General features: G+C 36.4%; 1 protein-coding gene across 2 annotated transcripts in view; it reads right to left on the bottom strand.

The window, feature by feature from the left end:
• LOC129755997 (uncharacterized) overlaps nt 1-26,974 on the bottom strand; it is a 47,057-nt gene that overhangs the window by 3,697 nt on the left and 16,386 nt on the right. The gene's annotated exons all lie outside the window — the stretch shown is intronic.

Genomic DNA, 26,974 nt, shown 5'->3' with positions numbered 1-26,974 from the left:
TGAGTCATCACTAGGCAACACTTTCAGCTTATCGGAGAAAATTGTTTTTGACATTTCAGCGATCTACCCTTAGTTTTTCGTTTATTGAAAATTAAAAATGCTGGTATGAAACTTGACTTCCTTGATGATCCTTAACCGTTGTTGCCGATCATGTGCTTCTCTCCAATGCTTGATTTGAACTTTGTGGACATTATTGACAGTGTTTGCATACTTATCCACCACAAAAACTCAGTAATTCCTTGAATAATCAACGGTTTTGTCAGCCATCAATTTGATAATGACGTATTTTCAAGGAAACTGTGCAAAATTATTTTTTTCTTTTTCTCTTGCATCGTACATATCTCAAAAACGCATTAATTTTTAATTTTGAAAAAAATAGGTCGAATAGTACTTTTTACAGGCAACAAAATGCTGTCAAAATTTTCAATATCCAATAACTAGGTAACGAGCTATTAGCAAATGAAAGTGTCCCATTTCTAAAAGAACTAAGCTTTAGTGTTTTATAAACAGGATTGTTCGTGTGGTATTCACAATCAAAACCTCCCAGAGCCTACTTAGATATTGAAATGTTTGTGCATGAGAGAAAAGATTAAACAATGTGATGGAAACAGTAAAAGGTGGTAAAAGTTTACCTCGTTGATGATTAAATACAGATTTATTTAAGCTTGAGAAAATTGTGATTTTGTTTTTTAAATGCTGAAATATCATCTAAAAGTTAAATAATTTTTTCACTTTTAAACTTCCCTGTATTGTTCGATTTTTTTTTTTTTTTTGAAATCGGAATAAGGCAAACAAGAACCTTCAAATAATTCCGGCAACGAATAGTTGCAACCAAACGGTAAGTCAAATAAAGACTTTTTTTAAAAAGACATTAGCAAATTGAAATACATTATTCAATGAACACCTACTTAGGTAGGATCTATATAAACTTGATGTTTCCTTGAAGAGATTCCATCAACTTAACACTAAGCGTAAATCTTTCGATGATATGATGGATAGCATGTTAAAAATGCAAAAACTACCAATCCACAAAAAGAGTAACCGAGAATCGATCTCATGACCGTTGGCTTAGAAAACTTGAACGCTATCCTCTCGGGTGGGTGCAGAATTTTACTCGTTTATCGTGATACTTCCAACATATAATTTTCTCTGACTTCTCGTGTATTTATATGAAAATTGGTTCAACCTTCGTGTTCACTATGCAGAACATTGGAAACTAGTTTGAAAAAAAGGATCTCGAATGACTTCCTTGTGATATACCGTATTGATCGAAGCTGGTTTAATTCATAGGTAGACTTCAAAAATCGAGACAAAAGGCACTTCACAGGCAGGCTGTTATCAAGAGTTTAAAATTCCGTTAGCAGGACCTTCTACATTTGTACTCGTAGGCTCGTCGTGCAAATTAACCTGATAGCAGTTTAAGAGTAACATCTCACTCTGTTTCCACTTTTGTTAAATTTTTAATTTTTAAGGACTCATTATTAACTTTATTGAACGTTTTATTCACAGGATTTCAAGCAGTACAAATCAAATGAAAAATCAGGAAAAAGATGCCTTAGTTTGGAATAATAGAATGGCCTTGAAAATTTTGTAGCGGACATTGCCGAATTGAAAAATCATACAATAATCGACCACATACCCCGAACACACAAATCACGATTTGTCACGGATGCCACTCCGGTATGGGTTCTCAATTGATGATTATTACGATTTATTGTTCGACGGCTCAGGGAGGCAAATGGTCATAATTATCACACCATGGAACTGAACCACTTCAACACAAATGAAGCACGACACACCCCTACAAATGTGTATGGGGAAGAAGAAGAAAAAAAAGTAAGAAAGTACCTACGACGAGTAAAGCAATAAAGATGATGATGAGTTGAGTAGGGTCTGCTGCAGTCAGCCGTTAATTTCAATCGTTTTTTCGGTAGTTTTGCGCGGCTGGAAAATGCTGCAGGCAATGCGTGTTGGAATCGTCAAATTTTGCCCGAAACGGTCTTGACGAATTCATGTTGCGCACCGAATTTATAATGGAGATTTTTTCACGGATCGTCTGCACTGAAGCAGGGCGAAGTAAGTGAAAATGTGCTAGTGACTCCTGGCAGCAGCCGAAGGCGATTGCCGAGGTTCGAACCCATTGCTACACACCACTTCAGAGGTGATAAAACTACTTGAGATTTCAAAGTAATTATTATTAGCCTCAAGATACTACATACTATTGTTACAATGTTCACCTGTAACAGGTTGAAAACAATGCGAAGTGGAATCGGGATGAATCATCCAGAATGATGGAAATCCCAGATTAAAAGTGAAGTGGAAGTGGTCTAGAAATGGCAAGAAATGCAAGGTGATGAGTGTACGAGAGATGTAGATTAGTGTAATCAATAATTTCGAATGCTGACACATTTGAAAGTTTCGAGTCGCATGTTTTTTTTTTTTCAAAAGAAATTCGTTAAATGTGCATAGAGTTTGAATTACCCTTTTGAAAATTCATATTAACAATTACGTACAGTTTTTCACACTGAATTTGGCTAACAGCTGAGCCTCGAGTAATTCAACCATTGCCCAATGTTGAAAAGGCTGAAACAAAACGGTGTTTATCGAGCATCAAAAAAAAAAAAACATCAGCAAAACAGAATCGAAATATTTCCGATTCGGAGGCATCATCAAAAGTATATCCGAAATCGTCCATCAGCGACCCTTTCTCACATGCACCGATTTTTTTTGTCTCCCTCAAAGTGTCGATTATGAGGAAAGAACGAACAAAAAAGGTAGATAGGAGCACATTATGGAACAGATACTAACAGAAAAACGCAACCGACAAAGCCCGGCAGAGTACTGATAAATGTAGCATGTTTGCCTTTTCTTTGTCGCTTTCGGCACTGCTTCAATTATGTGGAATCTTTAGCGCACCGTGTGAGAAAATCCAGGAAATTCCATTGGCCGACAACCTGGCAGAGCCAAGGAGGGCCCAAATAGCCCATAAGATCACCCACAGTTACAAGAAGCTCTGGCCGGACTCGGCTTCGACTCGACGATACTCACTTACTCACTTTGATGGTGGATGTAAGATTTGAGCTCAACTTTATGACTTTCGGGGAATCGGTCATTTCATTTGAGTTTCCGTTCCGTTCGCAACAGACACCTGAAATGAGATTACGCAGTGCAATAGCTACAACGACAAGAACAACAACAACAACTGATTCTTGTGTCATTTGAGGTACTTGGCAACTATAAACGGTTGAGCTAATTGCATACTTTTTCGCGAAATCACCATCAGATTGAACGATTTTTCATTTAATCGCCATTTTAAGAGCCATAGCTCAGTCAAATCAAACCCTTTTTTTCTCTCTTTTACCATCATCTTCCGTTTGATGTGTTTTGAACCGTGAGAATCACGGTATCATAAGGAAAATCAACATCTGAAACAATCGAGACGTGATAATAAAGAGGAAAGCTCGTCGTTTGACGTATTCGTTTTAATGACTTTTCGATATCGGTCACCAGGTTGTCTCATAAGTTTTGCAGTTCGCTATAAAGGGATAATGCTATATACTAGCTAGATTTTCGACTCTACATGTAATTTAATTTCAATCTGTCATTTCATTCTTTGTTCAGAAATATCACAGTATGTATTCTTACGAAGGAAACACACAGTTAGACACTTAAGTCGATGCATTTTTACTTTTCAGGGGTTTAACAGGGAGAAAATTCATTCATTGATTCAAATCATTCTTCGAGTACAACACTCGATAACCAATAAAAATCATTCAAATGAGACGTATTGACTAACATGAAGCATTTTCTCTACAGATGAAACTCGGGTCATCTCGAATACAAATTTTTGAGTTTTTCTTTCTAGTTTAATTGAAAATAAAATAAAATCAACGAATGAAAACTTTTAGGAAAAGTTTAAATGATTAAATATCTATTGGAATAAAGATACCGTTTTTATTGCGCTTACGAGTGCGGTTAAATTTATGTATCTAAGATAAAAAAATATATATATCTAAGCTGTAATCATGAGTAGTAGACTGGCCCATAACAAAAAATATCCTTATATTCCACGCGGCACCCCCTAGGTTGGTGCCATTAGCTAAAAAAATGACTTTCTGAAAGTTTCAGGTCATTTGGCAGAAGCACGAGCTGGCGCAAAGCACTTTAAATTTGTATGGAGATTTTCGGCAAAATGTATAAAAAATTTACATACTTTCACTCTTTGAGTTCTAAAATATGTTTCCAGTATGCCAGAAAGCTCAGAATTTCAGGAATTGTAGTTCAAACAATGACAAACAAGTTTGTAGAAGATTGTGAAAAGATACTAGTTGACGGTGATGAGTTATCCGCAATTAAATGTGTGATTTTTTCGCATTTCATCGATATATCGCGAACGGTGTATAGGTGGGTTATTAGTACTTACTTGATCGCATTGCCGCACAATGAGAATAAAAGATGGAAAGTTCGTGTCCTGGGGCAAAGTTGCAAAAAAAGCTCTGACAAACATTATTGTGGGGCATTTAGACTTTGCCGAGGACACAAACTTTCTATCTGTTATTCTCATTGTGTGATAATGCGATCAAGTTAATACTAATAATATAACCCACCTATACACCGTTCACGATATATCGATGAAATGTGAAAAAAATCACACATTTAATTGCGGATAACTCATCACCGTCAACTAGTATCTTATCACAATCTTCTACAAACTTGTTTGTCATTGTTTGAACTACAATTCCTGAAATTCTGAGCTTTCTGGCATACTGGAAACATATTTTAGAACACAAAGAGTGAAAGTATGTCGATTTTTCATACATTTTGCCGAAAATCTCCATACAAATTTCAAGTTCTTTGCGCCAGCTTGTGATTCTGCCAAATGATCTGAAACTTTCAGATAGTCATTTTTTCAGCTAAAGGCACCAACTTAGGTGGTGCCGCGTTGGAAAAAATGTTGTAAAAATTCTTCCATACAAATTTGGGCCAGTCTAATGAGTAGCTTACAATGGGAATAAAAAGCTAAATATAGCTTTTGATATAGAATGGATGAAATTATATGACAATATGGCAACTCTAAGTTATGTTTTAAACTATACAATTTCAAAAAAAAAAACCTAGATTTCTCCAAAATTCCAGCGTCGACATTTGATTATTACCAGTTTCCACTATTTTTAATAAAAAAAAACAGAACAATTGCCAGATAAATTGAGATATTGAGGGAGATAAGGGCATAATCAAATAGTCTATTGCCTGATTGGATGAAACTTGAAAAAGTAGACAAAAACGTTCAAAAATGCATTTTAAAGTTTTTTGCCGAAAGCTGAAAACCAGTCACTGTAGGGGCATAATGAGAACCCCTCCTGGGGTAGTATAAGCACAACTAATCGGGTCACGATGAGCGTTTTTCTGCCGGGGAATCTAGCAGCGAATTCGACTCGATGAAGTCAACTGAATAATAGAGCTACAGTTTGACTTGTTTCATCTGATAATTTGGCCTATTGGAGAGGTGCCGGGGAGGTAATCAGTACACTCGAGTTCGATTCCTAGTCAAGGTGATTTTTTTTCATTTACACACTTGTTTGTTCTATATGTCCCTGAATATTTTCTGAATTACAAAAGTTTAATTTTTCAGTTATCATTGAAAAAGATAATCTTCGAGTGAAAATAATCTATTGAGATAGACCGGTAGACCATTAACGCAACTTTACAACGGGTTTTTGTCTTACGGAAAGTATTTTCTTCCAACATTATGCAGATTAAACTTTTTCCTACCAAAAATATATTATTGATGCAAAAAAATTTCCACCTTTACTAAGTCATAACAGTTGCAGAAAAAGATAAAAATCATACGAATGTTAAACCATTTCCAGCGCTTCTGAACTAAAAGGGTTAATGAATGTTGGCAGGCAAAGAACATAGAGGCGAAAAAAAATACACCGATAACGCTTTACGGAATGACTCCCCTAATGCTTTCGCTTTGATCAATAACGGTCATTATATCTTCATTACATTTCGTTTTTATGGCCGCTCTCGGACAGCTAGCGTTAAAATAAATGAACCAATCCAACACTAATACAGGTCATAATTCTCAACCGAGCGACCGGGCAGCTCCGACGATATGGTCACGTTAATTTGATCTAAACGCAAATAAACGCCTAACCGAGGAATGTCAGTCAATGGGTGATCCATCAAATTCCACCAAATGAATCAGCTTCCATTTTTGTTGGATGAGAAGTGGAGAAGATGTCAGAGATTGACCACAGGAGGAAACAACAACGAAAAAAAAACGACCAAGGTAAAACATTCCAGCGTGAATCGTGAAATAGAATAACCTATGTTCCGAGTCAATCACGGTGGTTGGAGGTTTTTCTTTGATCCATTTTTTTTTTGTTCTAGTAGCTCAATGATACATTGAGAGAAAAAAATGATGACAGATATATCAGTTATACAGATAAAACATGATTGAGATTTCACGTTTGATGAGCTTCCCAGAAAGGAACGCGTTGAACGAGTGCTTAAGAAAACAATAATGTCAAACATATCTTTGGAATTGTTTTAAAACTAAATAACTGTTACAGACGGGTGTGGTTATATTCGATACTTCATGTAGCCGTAATTTAAAACTAGAAATTTTTACTTGGGAAATAACAAATAAGGTTCACCAAGTTCTCTGTCAATGGTCATGATGCAATCGAGGTTATGATCTGGTAGCGTCTTGAGTATGCAACGCTCAATAAGGCTAAAGTGGTTTAGCAAGTTCAATGATCAAGCGGTTGGTGGATATAACATTCTTGAATGTAGTTTGGTTAAATTTATTTCTTCCTCAATAGGATGTATTACCTGTCTGGTCCTGTTCGATCGAGTTCAAGTCCAATTTCCCCTCTAGCCAGAGTCGTTTGGCTTGCTCGTGCACGCTCGCCATCGTGTGGTGTGGTGATGTGCGATCCGATCCGAGAAAAGGTTGGTCCGCAAGACATGAACCGCCCCTGAGAGAAATAACTCCCGAAAAATAATGAATGGATTGTAGTGATGCGAGGAGGAGGAAGAGGTCAAAAACTGAATCGAAATTCCTCACCGTTTTGTTTGTATTAGTACTGAATTTTATTCCCATGGTTATGTTCGAGATACTGAATCTTATAACCGGTATCTTCTCCGCTTAACGACGAGGGAGGCAACCGGGCCACAAAGAAGTTGAGCAAGAGAGAAAAACGGACGATTACAGTCAGTAACATTCAAGGTATAGTGTTTTTTTCCTTCTTATAAATGTACCGAACCGAAGATCAAACAAAGAGCAACAGAAAATGCTAAAGAATTTTTATTAATTAATTAGCATACGAATTTTATACTGGTTATGGGGCGAGTGTGTTAAAATCTGCAAATACGTCGTCCTCTATAATTGACGAACAATGTTAATCGTGACTGGTGACTCATTTTGCAAAAATAGAATTTATAATAGCACAACTTTTGTTTTAAAACGAGAAGGACTCTTGAAGTGCTAATTGAATTACACCTTCGATTGTGTCTTTTGATCAGGTTGATGGAAAATGAAGATACATCATAATACCTCAATCAGCATTGACCATCATTATCACTGGGGCTTCGTAAAACGTATTGCAGAAAATTCCCTCGGGATCTACCCGAAACGCTAATACGATTGGCTACGGTCAAACGTTGTCTATTCCCACAGCTCATGTTGAAGATTCAAAATGCATTTATGCGCTTCACTTCATTTCCTCTTTCATCATCCGTTTCAAATTGATGTGCGCTCATTCGTCTATGGTGGATATTGTTTTGTGGTGTGTTTTTCTCTGCTTCAGATTTAGCCGAAAGAGGAGAAAGAAATCACTTCTGTAATTTAAATTCCTTTGAATAATAACCATACGCGGAAAAGTTCCCGATAGTCGTTTCAGTTCGGAGTTTATTGTTTTACGAGGAGCTAAACAGTTTGATTTTGAATGAATTTATTACTACTGTTTTGATTACTGACTGCCGCATACTTTTTCTCTTCTGAATCGGTTCGTACACACGATAAATTTCAGTGACGAGAATGAAATGTTTGTAGGTTGCGCTGTGTAATAGCATCGAAAAAGAAATTGACAAGTAGTTCTAACGTGTGAGGGATCTGAAGTCGTAAATTTTCCTCTTTGAAAATGTGGTTGAAGCTGTAGCAAAAGCTATCTAGTAAATTTTTCACATGAAAGAAACATCTTTTTCCGACCATTCATTGGCATTCAAATGAATCCATAGAAGGTCATAGAGATTCTGTGTTCTGTTTTCAGTAGAGAGTGTTCTCCATGAACGATAGAGATTTCTTATAGAATTTTAGGATTCGGTAACAGTTCTATCGTATGAATGCTTGTAATATGCCCTAACTCCTATAAGTTGTAGAATCAACCAACAGATTAACAAATTGTTTTTAGTTATGGGCTCCTAGAAAAATATACCAATTGCAAAACAATGCAAAGTGTGCATCTCAAAACTCTAGAAGCATATCTTTCAAAAGGATGTTATATATGGTAGACTGAGTCGATTTGAGATCATTTCCTGATTTCTCAAACCCTGGGGTTCAAAAAACTTTGTTTTGATTCAAAACTTGGTCTTGGTTGATTTTTTGCAGAATTTATAAGTAACGTTTACATGAGTAGATTTGAACTTTTAAGTTTATATGAGAAAATTGAATATTTTGTACTGAAAATTTGGCATCATTTTGGTATCTTCTGTGAAACCGAGCCTGCATATGATTTTTGTGGCTATTTATAAATTTTTTAAAGGAAATTTTCCGCTGAACAACCTCGTGGAAGACCGTAACTTTGTATTTTATTAGACAAAAAAGTTTTAGGTGTTGAATGGGGGCATATATTTTGGCATTGAAAAACAATAAATTCAATGCCAAAACATACCCGGTTTTTTTTGTCTAATAAGATACGAAGTTACGGTTTCCGACAAAGTTGTTGAGCGGAAAATTTTAAATTGGAACAAACACCATAAGCAGGCTCGGTTCTACAGAAGAAACCAAATGCTGTTGATTTTTCAGTACAAAATATTCAATTTTCCCACACAAACCTAAAAGTTCAAATTTACTCATGTAAACGTTACTTAAAAATTTGGCAAAATATTATGGACAAGTTTTGAACCAAAACTGAACTTTTAAGACCCCAGGGTTTGAGAAATTAAAAAATGACCACAAAGCGACTCAGTCTATATATGCTATAATGCTATAGTGAACCATTTTTCTTTTTTTGTACTTATCTACACCTCTAGTCAGAGGTGCCAGGTGGTTTTGTCAAAAATTAGAACACCACGACATTAGGATTTTTCAGGACATCACTAGATTGATGTAAATTATATACAGCTCTACTTAGATTGCATAAATAAAGGTGAATTACAGGTACTGAAGACACCTTAAATTATGCAACTGAAGCAAACATGCAACTGAAACACCATTTGAATATCATCAGAACCAAAGATTACCATCGGTTAAAATATTTTATAGCAGATTTGATTGATGTTCCCATTATTAAACTATTAATTCTGTAATAATTTAGATGTTTTTAAAAAATGAGTACAAATCAGGACATTTTGAAGACCTTTTTTCAAAATCAGAGCAATTCAAGCGTTTTTGAAAAATCAGGACGGTCTCTTGAAAATCAGGACAAATCCTGATAAATCAGGACACCTGACATCTCTGCCTTTAGCTAAAGCAAACTCTCGTCATGTGTCCGTTTCCTGGTATGACATGGTCATTTGATCGGAATTCTACCAGACCGAACTGAACGCCAAAATGCCATTGCAACGGATGCAAAACCTGTTGATCTATCTACCCTATGAAAATCAGGATATTTTTTCAGTTTTATAAGATTTTACTGAAAAAATCAATGTTGCAGGCTGTGGAAACAGCAAATATGAGTTGCACCAAAGTTAACTGGGAGTTACCTTAAAGTAGGGCTATCATACGTACTCTTTAAAGAGTACATGTACTCTTTTTCGATCGAGAAATGAGCGCAGGTGAGGCACATAACTAGCACCGAACTAGACCGAACTGAGTCCCTCGAATTTTATTTTCCAATTTACCGCATGGAATGGAAGGATTTTTAACTTTTAGTGATGAAAGAAGCTTACTTTTATTGTTTATCATCGTTTAGAATACAACCGGTGAGTTAAAATTTAACATATTTATCATTTAAGCGCCTATGCTCAGGCTGCTTAGATTAGAACAAATTTAGAACAATTTTTCTACATTGTGGTTCGGCCAGAGGAAACTGAGTACAAACATATCATTAAATGGTCGGGATTCGACCAGACCGAACTGAACGCCATAAACTTGATTTCGAAAAAATCTAGTTCAAAGTTCACAGCCCTACCAATTGATTCCATTTTATTAGATATCTCATTTAATCATTTCACCATCACATTTAGACTCTTAAAAAGCTGTCGATTTCTGATTACACAATAAGCCGAGAACTGAATTTTAATAGCAATATGTTTGCACCCAGTTCACTCTGGTCGAACCAAAATGTTTAAAAAATTGCCATGCGCTATCATTTGGCTGGGCATTTTGTTCTAAACGTAGGAGCATACTAATAGTCGCTTTACGAGCAGCACCCAACGAGTATGGCTGATGCTTGGAAAATGTTTTATTTCGTTGAGCCAGAGTGAACCGAGCCATATAAATTTCACACTTTTGAAATCAGAAATATCTTTGATTGTTACTTACCGATTGCGTTCTGAACGACAGTAAGGAATAAAATAGAGTATCTTTTATCGTTAAATTTTAAAAATTCTAACATCCCCTTGAGTAAATTGGAAAACAAAACTCAAGGGATTCGTTTCAGTCTAGCGGAGCGAAATTTTAACAAATGCTTACCATCCGAAATATTAAGTTTTTAGCAACGGGAACGTTTTTTATCATTGAATTTATCTGATATTAGATCCTGAGCCGAAGAACTCGTTTGAATCGAAAATACTAACACACATAAGATTATTTCATTTCAGATTAGTTCACTTTGGCGCAACGCGTTTTTGCCATTTCCACTGTCTGCAACATTAAAATTTTCTAATAAAATCAGAAAAATAGGAAAAATGTTCTGATTTTCATTGGACAGGTAGTTTATCATGTTTCGCATCCGCTGCAATAGATAACTTAATTTATTTCAAATTGGCGTTCAGTTCGGTCTGGTCGAATCCCGGCCAAATATGAAAATCAAATTTACTACTCAACATGGGGATCTAAGTAAGCCTTGGTCGAGTGCGGTCGTGTTTTTTCTCGCCCGTGAAAATTTTTTGGCGTTTAAATTCTCGGGGAGAATGAAAATTCATAATAATAATTTTTCGTTGTAGTGAAGTTCGGTTTGTTCGAAAAGTATTTCGTCTGATCGCATAGATGAGGCAAATGTTTTCCCGAATATAATTCCAAATTGACGTCGTGCGTTGCGGTTTTACTATTTAATTTTTTTTGGTTCGTTTTCCGATTGGTCCAGCACGATTTCATTTCTTCAAAGTTTGTGAAACGTGAAGTGAAGGAGCTTAAAAAACGTATCCCGTGCATTTTCATTCGTTTTGTGCGGTTTCGTGTAGAAGTGTTTTAATGTGAATGTACCGTTTCGCTTACAACAATCTACAAATTTATAACTTGCAGCTGCATTCATTCAGAATGATATGTTTTTAATTTGACAGAACGTTACTCAACTGATGGATTTAATAGGTTTCTTAGTTTGCGTTTGAATTGTTCGATTTTATCGTGCTTTTCGTTTCTTTTCTTTGCTTAATATTTCTATTAGTTGCTTTCTATAAATTCCTACATGATTGAGAATAAATGTCAAAATAAGGTTATTTAATGTGTAGAACGGTTACTGAGTAACAAAATATTTTTTTTATGTTGATGTCTTCAGAGATAAGTCGCAAGCATCATTTCATATACTAAAAATAAAATAAAAAATTTGTTAAACACGAAACGGCTTAAACAAAATGGAAAATTTATAATATATTTTCGTTTTTGTACAAGTCTCGATAAAAGCTTTTTAGTATCATAAATGAAAAATTTAAACCATTTTAATTATAAAACTTTTATCTTCTGAAATCTGGTGTTGCAGTGTTTAAAATCGATTTTAATTTAGTTTTTACTTTAGCAAGAAGTTGAGTTGAAGTATTCGACGATATGCAACAATAACCCTCATGAGTTGTTTCAAAAACTTGTAACTGATGTTACTCATATGTAAGTGTAAGTTATGATTTTTAACCCATATTGCATAACACTAGTCAAAAGTGTCTCCTGATCATATCCTTTTCCCCCATCTACCAAAAAATTTATTTGCTAGGATGCAGAGGTGACCTCGGTCCTAAAGCACGAATTTATTCTCTATTATCCCTTTCTCTTGTTTTACCCTCTATCTATTGACTAGGACTAGGACGTGGCCGGCGCCGTTATTGATGTTAAAAGAGAGAGCATCAGTTTTGTTCATTGCGAATATGCTATCAATCCCAGACACCATTCTTTTGACCTCTGGATAAAGTTGATGGCCTCGGTCAATCACGGAGTAGCAACCATTGGCGATGTGGAATTCTTTCTACTGAGCCACGCCAGCGATCATGGAATTCGAAATGCGTTTGTTTTAAGAACGATTTCGAGCATATAAAATAACATCAAAGAAGCTGACCAAGCTTATGAACAATAATCGATTTTCTACGTTGCATTTCGAGTTCAATGATTAAAGGTGGATGTGAGTAGTCAATTATGAAATGGTAGGGGAGATGAGGGCATAACGAGCACCCGAGGCATAATGAGAACTACGCTTTTCTAAGAAAGTGCGTATTTTCTTAAATAAATTTTCATGAGGATTTGTTTCGTACTTCCTATAGTATTAATTTTTCACAAAAAAAGGAATCTCCTTATCATCTTTACAGAGATATTTAAAAAAACTGGCTTGGTTCTAAAGTTACGAAAATATTATAATTTTTGAGCACCACGAAATAAGCTCTTATGATCTTAAAATAACCTTGATCAATAATGTACGCACTGCAACATGATGTACACATTGTTTCTCAATTTTTACCATCATAAAATTTTTGATTTTTCACTTTTATCAATTTTAAAACACGTTTTTACTTAAATTTGTTGACTAGGGGCATATAGAGCACCATATTATCGAGGCATAATGAGCATTTTCTGCCGTAGAATCTAGCAGCGAATTAAAATTGATTTAAAGCGCCACACCTTCACTAGTTTTCATCCGACAATTTAGCCTATTGGTAAGGTGTCGGAGAGGTAATCAAAAGACTAGAGTTAGATTTCTGTTCGAGGTGATTTTTTTTCCATTCACAATTCATGATCGATTTTTTTATTGTTACATTATACGGCTAGTAGCATCATCCTCCGAACAAAGCACTTAATGTATGAGCGTGCGTGAATTGTTTGTATTCTACAAACAGACCTAGATTATTTTGTTATTGCTTTGTTTGATGAATCTACGACTCACCTGACTTCATCGAATTGAATTCGCTGCTAGATTCCCCGGCAAAAACGCACATCTTGCTCTGATTAATGGTGCTCATACTGCCTCAGGGGGGGTTCTCATTATGCCTCCACAGTGGCTGGTTTTCAGCTTTTGGCAAATTTTTTTAAAATGCATTTTTTAACGTTTTCATCTAGTTTTTCACGTTTCAGCCCGTTAGGGAATAGGCTTTTCAAGTGTCTGAACACGAAACAATAATGTAACCTCCATATTATAGCTATTTTCTTTGGTTAAATAACCGTTTTCCTTAAGGTGGCCATTATGCCCCCATCTCCCCTACCCATTGGTAGGGCTATAAACTTTTAACTCAGTTATCAAACCTCTGCCATTTAATGTAAACTTTTCAAAATTACGGAATGGTGAATTAAAAACATAGTAAGGTAAGATAGAAGGATGAATAACTGGGATAGTTTGATTTCTTCTCTAAATGAAAAAAAAATTGAAATTAACTTAGGAAACGTTTATCATTAATCTAAATTACACTCAATAGTCTCTGTGTTGGTCATACTTCAAACTATATAATCGTGTGCATTTTACGAAATTTATCGTGATTTTCAGGATTCAAAAGGTGCAAATTCCGCAATAAATAATCAGATTTTATTATCGTGCGTCACCAGGTAACTCAATATGCGATTCGTTCTCGCTTGGCCTCGTTTGCCGTCGTCGTCGTCGTCGGCCGTCCAAGTTCCGGTGGATGCAACAAGTTTTGCAACAATGTAAGCCGAGCCTGATCGAGCAGCATCTTCCAAAGAATTGAGTGATAAAAAAGGGAAGGAAACAAGTTTTTGTTTACAGAGTTTTGGTCTTTCTCCGCCTTCGTTTCTCATAAGCTGTGGCGTTTTGCACTCTCAGTCAACCCAAACCGTTCTTCGACCATTGGCCGATTTTATTTTCAGCATAAACTCTTTGGTAGCAGTTTGGAATTTGCAAGCGAATCGTTAGGAAAAATGATCCAAAAAATTATTGAATTTCATATCAATTTTCATTTTTGCCGAAATTATTGTACAACCGAAGTAAAAAGTTCAGCTGGAATTTCACTAGTCAACTAGTGGTATAACCCTTATTTTAATGTATTTTGGTAATAAAATATGATTTGTAAATTTGTTTCCATGAAACTATTTTTGATGTTCATAAATAGGCAAAATCAAGTTCCACGACCCATCGTAGTCATCTTACTAGCAAATAAATATTACTAAAAAATATTTCAACTTATTTAATATAGAAAAATATTCAAAATTTATTGATTTGCACCTTGAATTGATTGAATTTGTCCCTTTCCTAATTTTGGCAACTGCAAAAGGAAACCCGGACTCCGCTAGCAGATACCGGAAGTTGTCTGCTGGGCGCGGTGCCTACATACTTCACTCAACTTCCCATCTGGGTCCTTTTGCAGCTACCGACAATTTACTGCCACCGGATGCATCACAACAGAGCAAAAGTACCTACAAAATCCAGTGTGTAGCTAAAACGGAGAAAAGATATTCCGTTCGGTATACGTTTCCTCTATTTGCGGCGCACACCCTCCTTCTATACAAGTAATGAAAAAGTAAGACCGGGTGTTGGTTGAATTATGTCTGTTTGACAATTTCCATATTTCAAAATGCAATTACGTAGAAGCGCCGAATTTGAGGTGCAATTTAGGCGAATAACGACTGTTACGATGCCTTGAAATTGAATGATAGTGCGATTCTAGTTGTTTGGCAAACAAACTGTTATTTGATCCACTGTTTGATAAACAACATCTTCCAATGATGTTCGCTTAAATAACAAGAGCATGGGCCGGCGAGTTTTAGTAACGGGGCAGTTCTATCAAAAGAAAATCAATACTGACTGAAAAAGAAATTTAGGCGAATATAATTAATCTCTTAAAGATCAGATTAGAGCTTTGAGCCTCAACAAACCATATAATGGAGGCCTAAATTTGGGTTTAAGTCATCATTAATCCTGTCTAGGACACGACCCGAAAAGCTTGACATAATCGATTTGAGATACAGAAAGGAAATTGGCAAGCTTGGGAAATTTGTCAACTAGAGGAATCTATAAGCTTCCTTACATTCTTCAAGGGTACGATACAATTTTAAAGCAATGAATAGAGCAGAAAACGTCGAGCTTCTTTTAAACCCTCAAATGCCCTAAAGTGCTTTGAAGGCATAACATTGTGTTTTTGAATAACTCCAAAATTCTCTAGCTGAACGTTGAGGATTAAGCTCATCCGTTCCTTCTCTTCATCTGTGGTATCTTCATTAATCCTGGCCGTTTCAGAAAGAAAAGAAGTTGAACGTTCCGTTGCCGTTTATGACTTATCGAAATGTGATCGGCTTCTTCCCAGCTAAGAGAGAAGCCCAGAGTTCAAGTAACTTCGGGCTGGAATTTATTCCAGACGGCCTCGCCATCCCGGAATGAATTTCGTTCAGCAATCGGTTCGGTCAGGCTCTGGCTCTGGTGTTACATCTCATCGTCGAGGTGTAGGTATACTATACATAGTGAGATGCGGATGAGAACCAGAAAAGGTAAATGAAGAAAAGTTTGGAATGCACAGCTGGATTGGGAAACAGGAAAAGTAAAGGAACTGCAAAACTGGATTTTTGCGATATAAAAAGATGCCGTATGGGCTGCTGCAAGTTTTTAAGTATAAAATCTGATGGGTTGTGATAAAAAGATCTTCCATTTCTTTGGAGGTGGGTTTTTCTTTTCTTGGACACTTTAGAAATGAAGTACATGTGTAGGTACCATTATGCTCTATCCAAATTTAGGAGGCACGCAGGTGATTCGAATGAAATGCTTCTGCCATTCCGTGCAACTTGTGGTTATCTCAACGCAAGAAATGAAAATTGTTTCAGCGATTTGACCGAGAAAATGACTCATTCGGATTCTCAACGTCAGCTAGGGTTTACGACCGAAACCATGAAGCGCGGTACTGTTTGCTTTAGAATTAAAAACCTAATGCTCTACGCGTTGAAAATTGCGGAACGTATCAATGATTAGCTTCTCAATTCACTTTATTTCCAGATTCTCTTTTTAATGCCGCGGTCATGGTTGCTTATAGGTGCACCACTCGACCACCATGACTCAATCTGGTGGAATCATCGTCTTGGACATCATGGTGTGAATATCTAGAACAAAAGCAGAACGATCGGGGTTGGCCCAAAGCGTATCAGTCAGGCGCGAGTTCCGACCGAACATTTATTGCCTCAGCCAGTCGTACATTTGAAAGACTCACTTCGGCCCGGTCAGATCTCTCCGCCAGAGTGATGAGATAATAAGCGAACTAGTTTCCAGTTCGAGATTCAATTACCATAGCCCGGCAATGTTCTACATATAAACGAAACGCACAAACTGACACGGAGTATAATTACTTAATCTGTATGGAATTGCCGGTACTCCCGGAATGCTGTTCGGGAAATTGAGCAAATAATTTGCATCGCACGATAATTCCAGTGCAGCCTGCTTGCGTTCATTTTGATTTACGAAACTGCTTTGATACGTTGAGTGGCAAAGAATTGTGTAGGAATTTACACTAATTATAGGTTACTGTTTTATAGATTCTGGTTTTTGTAATGGAGAAGAATAAAATCTGAATTTTTATGTAAAATATATGGAATTGCAACTTTTATACTTTGAGAGGTTAAACACACCGAGAAATATCAAAAAGTTATGCTGCGTTTTCTCTGAAATTTTTTGAGTTAGTTATTATTATTGGAAAGCGGGAACGTTTTTTCGTCCGAAAACAGACTTTTACTATAGTGAGCGAAATAAGAATAGTACCACTATGTTTTTCGCTAGTAAACATATGAATGATTGAACATCACCAAATTTTTTTTCTACAATTTGTTTTGAATTGTTTAACGGATAAATCAAGCATAAGTTAATTTTTTTTTGGACGTAGCAATATGCGTTGAGGACCAACAATATGGAAAAAGGGTGTGAATTAAGAATAGTACCACTTGTGTTTTTCAACAAAAACAAGATTATTTCTAAAAATTTACTGTGTTAAAGTGAATAATAATGCTTCTACTAATTATTTGAATAGATAATTGCATTTTAAGGAGTTTTCTAGAATTCCAAAGGTTTTCAAAGGTTTTCAAGGGGGGTTTAAAGAGATGCTCTTCTAGAACTAAGGAATTTGACATTTGACCTGTAATTCTTTACCAAACTACTTACTTTCTTTATTCAAATGACGTGAAATGATGAGCAAACATTCTGGGTTTATTTTGAATCAGAAAACACAGGTTGTAATGTAACCCTCAAAAACTTCAAAAACCTAGATTTTTTTCAGTAAACCACACTTTTTCCAGTTTGAAGCTGTAGATGGCAGCACGATCTTGCAGTTAAAACCGAATTAAGTTTCAATATTGATTGTCCAGGTTTATTTAGGCCCATATTCATCTTGTTGAAGAAGTTTTCCAGCATAGTTTGGTTGGAGTTCACGCTGCAGAAAGCTTTTCCTGATTTAAAAAAATCACCAGCACGAGAATATACCACCGCCAAAACTCCTGCTCGTTTCCACTTCCGATTCAATTGCAATTCATACCAATAATACTGCTAGCCATCTGGTCCATCAAGCTCCATCGGAAAGTACAACATTATTCTGATTATCGGTCCAAGAAATTCGCTTCTAATGACCTTGATGCATTTCTAATTTTTTGAACTAGTGATCTTAGAATTTCCAAGGCGTTCACATGGTACGAAGTACTTATTTCTTGACCAAAATCATTCAGCACACCTGAATTAATCCCGCACGCTCATTTTTATATAACCATTTTTGGTTCTTCAATAACCATTTTAAGAGTTTTGCTTCAAAACCTCCAATATGGTTATTTTTCAACAATTTTTCTAGAATTTTTTTTAACCATTTTGGTAGTTCTCGAGCATTAACCACAAAATGCTTGAAAAATTTTGTGCCTCATCAGCGCCATTTTGCAAATGATTGATTCTGTAGCCGGGTGCGTTTTACGAGGAGAAAATATCAATCGATTTATACTGCTTTAGGGATCAAAATCATACGGCGAACATCCTCTTCTGAAGGTAAGTCAATTATTTGCTAGGTGATCGAAACTAGAACTGAATTGTTTATTCCAGAATAGGATGCTGAAATCTGGAGGTTCTCCTTCAATCGGGAGCTTTGAAAAGCTGGTACGGTCATTTTCCGTACCATCCGAAAACCTGAATCGGGTCGGACTGGCCATTGTGAAACTGATAGATTTGTTTGCTGTCGGGATTTTTTCCTAACTGAATTTGCTGCAACATATATGGATCTTTCAGATCAAAATGTCAAGAAGCCGTCTCGGAAGTCTCGGAATGACAGCTGGATCATCGGAAACACTCCGAAGCTGGCTTGAGCCTACAGCTTTGGCACCACCCTGGCCTGGATGGACCAAAACTCGAGCGTTAGCATTCTCAAGTAAGTCAAGTATGTGAATTCTTACCTTTTTTTTCAAATTCTTTTCTGAAAACAACTTTTGTAGGGTTACCGGAAAACCGTTCCACTTCGGTAGTATTTTTCATTGGACGGCTTGGAGTGTTTTTTCAGCCTGTCGGAATGCCCATGTTGGGTAAATGGGTCCATCAATTCCGGCGCTGCCCCGCTCTGTGACTAGAATCGTTTTCGTTTTTGGATTTGGTGGCTATCTTGGAAGAATTTAACTTCGGCTTTATTACTACTAGCAGGTGATGCTTTTCCTCAGCGCGTCGCCTCACAATATTCACAAGGAATAAAACGCGCGAATTTGATTTTGGCCACATCCATCAGTAAAACCAGTCGAACGTAAAAAAAGCGCCATTTAGAAAAACTTCTGACGGAGCAGAATCTGAAAACAGTTTTGTTAAGGAATCCCTCACTGACGATAACCTGAAAGCCTGTACAGTTAACATACATGTTTAACAAACAAGAAATAAAATATAAAAAATGAAAACTCGTATTTTTTTGAATTTTTTAGCTACAATTTTGAAAATTTCCAAATTTGCAATTCTGCTTTCCGAATTACGGTTCAAAAATAACCATTTTCCCTACTTCTAGGGTACTGTCTCTTACGATTGAAAAATAACCATATTCGAACTTCTCCCCTAGAAGTCATTTTATGGCTTCTCATGGAGAACTCATAAAATGACATTTCCCGGGAAAAGGTCAAAAATGGTTATTTTTGAATCGTAAATGGTTTAATAATTTCCAGCGTGCGGGTATACGAAAATGGGCATCAATTCGGTTGAATTGCAAGATAGTGCTGCCATCTATGACTTAAAACTAGAGAAATAGTGTTTGACTATTTAAAAACATTAGTATTTTTTGAATTTGAAGCCTGTTTTTTGATTCAAAAGCAAAAATTTGAATGGAATTGATCTGTTTTCGAATAATTTGCATCTGTGATAAAAAAAAACATTAAAAAGGCAGTTAGGGATTCAAAAATAGAGTTATGTTCCGGAATCAAAACCTTGGAGGCTGAAATCGTTCCTTGGTCTGCCAGAAGGCCCCGTGCCAAATTTTGGCACGCATTTGGTTAACTCTAAGGGATCTTTTAGCTCAACGAACCTAAAATTTGTATGGACCGTTCCAGATGATAATATCTCTCTTGTACCCTTAATAGCAATCGATGCATGTGCATAAAAGTTAGAATCAAAAATGTGCTTTTTGCAGTTGCACTAAAACAAAACATGTCAAGTTTCCATATAAATTTGATGTGATTCCGAAACATAACCCTATTTTTGGATAACCTTACTAGCAGTACAGATTTATACTACGCAAAAATTTCTTAGCTTCTATTTATAAAAACAAACTGAACGGTTTCTATCTCGATCAAAATTTGTTAAGGAATAATGAACTACCGCTCCTAACCCTTTCTGATGGGAATATGATGATGTTTCTTCCCGATTGAAATGTCTGCGAGTAATTGTGGTGTGGAACTGGACCAGATAGCCAAACCTAATGGAAACCCGTAGCAAGTTCAACCCCTTCTAAATACACAAATAAAACAGCCACGAGAGATCAACAGATCGTAGATATCGGAAATCAGATAATTATACGAAAAATCGTCAGTATTTGCTGAAGCTGCTTTCATGCCGCTCTCGTTCGAATCAATTTCACTGTACGTGTGTGAAAGCTTTGCATATGTGTTTGTGCACCGTGTGCCGCGTTCCGATTCGATGCAGCCCAAGGTGCTGGCTGCCGCTCGGGAAGGGAAAAATGGAACGAAGTCGAAAGTCCGAAATTTGTTACTCTCCTCCAGCCAGCCAGCAGAGCTGAGCTGAGGCCTGAGACCGAAAGCAAAGGTAAACTTCGACTGACCGGCGATCAAGAAGTGAAGTGAGCAATGCACTACAAAGAAGAAAAGGTAAACTCTGGAATGTACCTCACAGCTTGTTTAGTGTTTCGTTCTCACATTTCATAAACAAAAAAAAAGTTGTAGATCGAAAAGGAAAGACGGAAAAGAAATATACACTCTAGCAGCGAACCCTGGAGAGAGCAGATCGTATCAGGTCCGAACGTGGTGAGCTCCGGACAAAATTATCCCGGACTGGTTCATATGACGGTTACATTCGGGAGAAGAAAAAAAAACTACAAGAATAAACTTGCGAGTAATGCATTCCAAACTTTAAGGGGGATACACAAAAACGCGTCAAAGAGAACACATTTGGAGTTATCAATTCGCGACTATTAATACGGAATATTTACTTAGAATCAATGTACGTCATACTGACGTCTAGAAAAAGATTGACAGGAACCCGAGTTCATAGCTTAAGTTAGCATTTGGATTAATTCCAGATGTTGAACTTTTTAACACTCATTTTATAGTTGTAAAAGGCTAAGCAAATTGACACTTAGAATCTGCCTTAAAATAACTCGGCCTTTGTGAATAATAGTTACTATTCTTAATCAAATTTAAAACATGATTAATGAGCTTACAGGACGCAATCTAGGATTCAAAAGTCTGCGAAAAATACTTTCAAGCGAAAAAAAGAACAAGACGTATGAAGGAATGCAATAAAATAACCATCAAGATACGGGAAAAAACTAAAGCCAAGGCATATCGGTATGGTGTTTCAGCCAGCCCGTTCCTGTCATTGCGAGGTTCTGCCGTGCAGTGTGCGGGTAAAGTTTGGCTGGAATTGAAAATCGTTGCAACAGCAACGCGAGGAGAGGAGGTAACGCAAAGGTAAAATCGTGGCGGTTCTTCCAAAAAGTCCCACAAATAAATTTCAAGGGCCTTACGCGACTACCTATACGCTATATTTCCCATATCGGGTGAAATATCTTGTGCATACCAAAGAGTATTTTTTCCTGTCGCCTTGGCGCAATTACAAAAGCAGCCAGACAGGAAAAGGCGGAGGCGCAGTTCCCGGTTCGTTTGTACAACGGCAAAGCGAAGGGATGTGTGCCTTACAACATTGAAAACAAGGAAAACGGAAACGCTAACAGCTGGAGCAGGAAGGATCTACCCAGCCAGAACACATGTAGGTCCCGCTTTTTGAATAGAAGGCAATGTATGCAAAGTGCCTGTTCTATACAACCAACCAAAAGACCTGGCACCCGCTTTCGAATGCTCTCACTTACAACATAATTTGTGTCAATATTTCTGCTCGGAAGGTAGTAAGTTATGAAGCATAACTGTTGATGTTTCTGCAATAGAGGGGTTGAACATATTACGGTATCAACAGTATGAATGGAAGCAAATTACGGTTAATCTTGCTTCCGAACATTTTTGAAAACTATCCACTTGCCTTTAATGGCAGGATGATGGTTCCGTGACGATTGAATTAACAGCACTGCTACATTACATCAATTTTGCGAGATTATTTTGTGAATGAATTTCTTAAAAGTATGATTTATCCGGGCATTTTATCCATAGAGAAAGGTCGTCACACCAAGCAACGATAAATTTACATATTATTTTTATACTCAAAATGCAAAGGAGACTGAGTAAAAATGTATGAAACTTGGTTTTCTAGAAAATATTGTATTCAAAACCATCTGCAGGACTGCGTGTACTATAGGAACAAAATTTGCAAAGTCTATGCTTTATAAATAATCATAAAATACAAATAAAAGTCGCGGAACTCTCTGGTTGATTGACCTTTTTCCAGACTAAGTTTTTATAACCAAGACAAGAAATACTATACTATACAAGAATTAAAAACACATTGAAGAAAATTCAGTACATATTGGTTTCTGAAGTTACTTTCTCAGAACTGGTACAAGAATTAATCGAACTTAATTTAAATACCAACAACTTGCACACTTTGAAGTCAAACGAACGCTTCGACGGCCAGATTAAGTTTCCGAAAATCTCGGCTAGGAACTTGAATACTCAGATTCACTTAGTTCCTAGAAAGAAGGCCCATTTCTTTGAAATTAAATGACTCGATATGGACACGTACGTATTTACATCAGAGTAGTTCGCTTTTCGGCTTTTTCCGCAGATCAAAGCCGGACTCATATGGGTTGTTCCTCATGCATTTTCAAGTATTTCTGAAAAAAATTATTATCTTTTGGACTAATCTCTGTTCTGCGTAATTTTTCTAGAAAATCTTCTTATGGGAGTTCTAGCAAGCCCCTGTTAATATAAAACGATAATTTTATTATGCATGGCGGTTGATATTATCAGCATTTTCATGGATCTTTCTTAGATAATCGTTCAAAACAAACCGAAAAAATTAAAAAATCATAAACCACCAACTTGTAAAGAAATTATACTTACAAGTTGAAAGTTAAAAATCGGCAGTAAATCAGAAAAAATATTTTTCGCAAAACCTTTTCTTGTAAAGCTTGCCCTTTTTATTACCTATTGTGTAATTTCTATTGTTTAATCCACTCGAGACGAATTGCACACCGTGTTTGAATGACTTTCCAAGGCCATACACTCAGCCGAAAAGAAAACGTTAAATTCTCCTGGATTTTCACGTAGGCACTAATTGCGTGAATGTTTGCTTGACTTATATAAAACATTTAGAAGCAAAAAAAAAACAAAAAAAAACTATGTGAAAGAATACAGTATTCAATATGGCGCAGATCCAACAGTTAGTGCAATCAAAAAGAGAAATTATAGGTAATGGAGAAGCTGATTTTATGTGAGTAGTGAAAATTTGCCATACAACCACTATGGAGGCAACCCAAATAACAATTCTTAAATGAAAATGAAAAGTGTATCATGAAATGATAAAATGAAAAATCAACACTTTTTTTGTGGTTTTCTATACAATCTTTGATATCAGAAAACGATTGCCCTTCCTTAAAAATTCCCGTGTGCAAATTTTCAAAGCAATCCATTGAATAATAACGTCAATATTGATAAAAAAAGTGAAAAAATTATGAATATGGACGACCCCTTTTGTCGACCCCTGGCAAAACATTTGACATCTGCAATCGATTGCCTGTCCCTAAAAACTTCCACAAATTTTCATCCCAATCCAATGTATACTAACGACGATATTGCAAAAATATTGAAAGGTTAATATGGACGACCCACTTTGCCGTCCCCTTACACTGAATTTGATATCTGAAATCGATTGCTTGTCCTCAAAACTCTCGTGTGCCAATTTCCATCTGAATCCGATGTATATTAACGACAATATCGTATTAACAGTGAATAGTAAATATGGACAACCCCTTTGACAAACCCCTGACTTTAATTTTGATGAATAAAATCAATTGTTTGTCCCTGATAATTTCTATGTGCAAATTTTCATCCCAATCCTATGTATAAAAACGTGAATGTCACTAAGATATTGACAAGTTAAAATGGACGACCCCTTTTTCCGGCCCCTTACACTGAATTTGATACCACAAATTGATCGCACGTCACTCAAAACTATCGTGTACCAATTTTCATCTGAATACGATGTATAATAACGTCATTATCGCAAAAACAGCAAACAGTTAATATGGACGACCCCTTTGGCTGACCCCTTACACAAAATTTGACACCTGAAATCAATTGCTCGTCTTTCAAAATACTTATGTGCAAATTTTCAACACAATCCGACGAAAAGTAACGCCAATATCACGAAAACAATATTATCTTGTATAGACGACCCCCTTCAGTACGTTTAAAAGACCATTTTTCAAAAATCAGGAAAAATCAGAACAATTTTAAACCACATTCACAAAGGTGTTCTTGAAATCTGTTTCTCATAGTTGAACACATTATTTACTCTAGGTATTCAATTAAACGAATGATCAAATCAAATTTAAAATTAATGGTTACTTTCAACAACTTTTTATTACAAAAGCAAATGAAATTAGCCTCTGCTCTATGGTGTTGGCTTATAATATCATCTTCATTGATTTTAATTTTTGTTCATGGAATGTATTTTAACAATAAATAACTGAATTTCTAGTTAATTCTAGTTCGATATTGAACTGAAACTTTTGAAATTTTAACTTTCCACTCGTTGTGCCTTCATGAAATGTTGGAAAAATCAACCTCTTTTTAAGGTGCTATTCATATTGTATGATACAATTCTAAATTATTATAAAAATAAGATAGAAAAAAAAAACCGTGTACTTAAATAGTTCTCGAAATGAACAAAAGCCGAAGAAAAAATTTGGTTGAAACTCTTGAAACCGACTAAGTTGAAAACATGCTCACAAATCTCATAAATAAACACATTTTAATTGGAAAAATAAAAAAAATTAAACTACATTACATAATATCCTTTGCATTATATTCTTTCATTTATAACAAAACAAAAAACTGAAACGAATGATGATAAGAATGTTTTTTTCCAATCTCCTCTTAGCCATTGCACACCGTGTGTGCAATCGGCTTCTTGAAATAATTTCATTACACGGTGTGCAATGGACATTTTTTGTGAATTTAGGATTAAATTATGAAAATTTCGATGTATGTATTCATGTTTTTCAGATAGAAATTGATCGAAACAAACAAAATTTAGCTCCAGGGGACGCTTTTGGAAAAAAAACTCGCCGTCTCGAATAGTGTAAAAAATTAGATAACATATTTTGAACGTTTTTTTAGAGCTTGGAAAAAAAACATGCTTAACATGTTCATCATTCGTTTTAGTTTTTGTTTGGTTATAAATGAAAGAATATAATGCCAAGAATATTATTTTGCTGATTGGATTTTAAATATTTAATGCATTTAAAATAGTAAAAAACGTAAAAAAAACCTTGGAACCATATATGAGTTAGAATGCAGTGCAGTAGAGGGTTGAATAACTATGGACGCATTAAAAGACGTAACAAAAATCACAATCATGATTATTAAGTTGGATGATATCGAAAAATTATTTGTCTCGTTGTTAAATTCAATTGGAAATGGCAAAAAAAAGTTCAATCTTACCGCTTAATGCAAATACAAAAGAGGTGGACAAGTGCGTGCAAATAAACATTTTCATCAACTTACTCAGGGTTCCTCCCTCGACGGGTGTATTTAGTAACACTTTTTTTCCTTTTTTTTATCCCGATTTTGGTCCACGATCGTTCTCACAACAAAACAACTTTTCCCGCCCTTTCCAGCTTTCAGTTCCAGCTTTCAGTTCCTGTTTTCACAACTTCTAAATACTGATCCATAAATTCACACAAACTTCGAATCATTTTCAAATTAGGCCGAATGATCGCAAGATCGAAAGGTCGTAGGCCGAATGGATGCTAGGCCGAAAGATCGTTAGGCCGAATGGTTGCGGGCCAAACGGTTGTAAAGGCGAATGGATGCTAGGCCGAAAGGTCGTTGGGCCGAATGGTCATAAGGCTGAATGATCGTCATGAATGGTTGCTAGGTCAATAAGAAATCTTTTACACTTGTCTGCATGCTCGGCCGAAAGGTCGTTTGGCCGAATGACTGTTAGGCCAACTGGTCGACCTTTCGACCGAGCATCCATTTGCCCTTACGACCATTCGGCCTTACGAACTTTCGGCCTTACGACCTTTCGGCCTTACGACCATTCGGCCTTGCGACCATTCGGCCTTACGACCATTCGGCCTAATAACCGTTCGGCCTCATGACCTTCCGGCCTAGTGATCATTCGGCCGAACATCCTTTCGGCCTTGCGTCCTTTCGACCTAACAGCATTCGGCTGGATAACCGTCCGCCGAATAACCCATTCGGCCTAGTGGCCTGTTCAGCCAAATAGCCCATTCGGCCTAACGTCCATCGGCTGAATGACCTTCGGGCGAATGGCTTTCGGCCTCATGACTTTCGACCGAATGACCCAGCCTCGCTCAATATAACGCGCCACCCATGAAATGCTGAAAATAACATTATTTTTGAAAACGGCCAATTTTCATTTAAAATGAATAAAAAGTGTAAAAACCACATCTTAGGAATAATTCAGCCCAAATAAATCAATTTTGAACGCTTGACTAAACCAGATTGTTAAGGTGATGCTAAGAAAAGTTTACCAGATTGCCTGGTTTTATCAGGACTTGCCCGGATATTTGACACAAAATTTAGGAAAAGTTCGGTCCAACCCGGTTGCCCGGATTTCGTATAAAAAAGCCTGGATTTTTCCCAGAT

The sequence above is a fragment of the Uranotaenia lowii genome, chromosome 3 (assembly GCF_029784155.1).
Source record: "Uranotaenia lowii strain MFRU-FL chromosome 3, ASM2978415v1, whole genome shotgun sequence".
NCBI classification, from domain to species: Eukaryota; Metazoa; Arthropoda; class Insecta; order Diptera; family Culicidae; genus Uranotaenia; species Uranotaenia lowii.
This window is presented reverse-complemented; position numbering and strand designations above follow the sequence as displayed.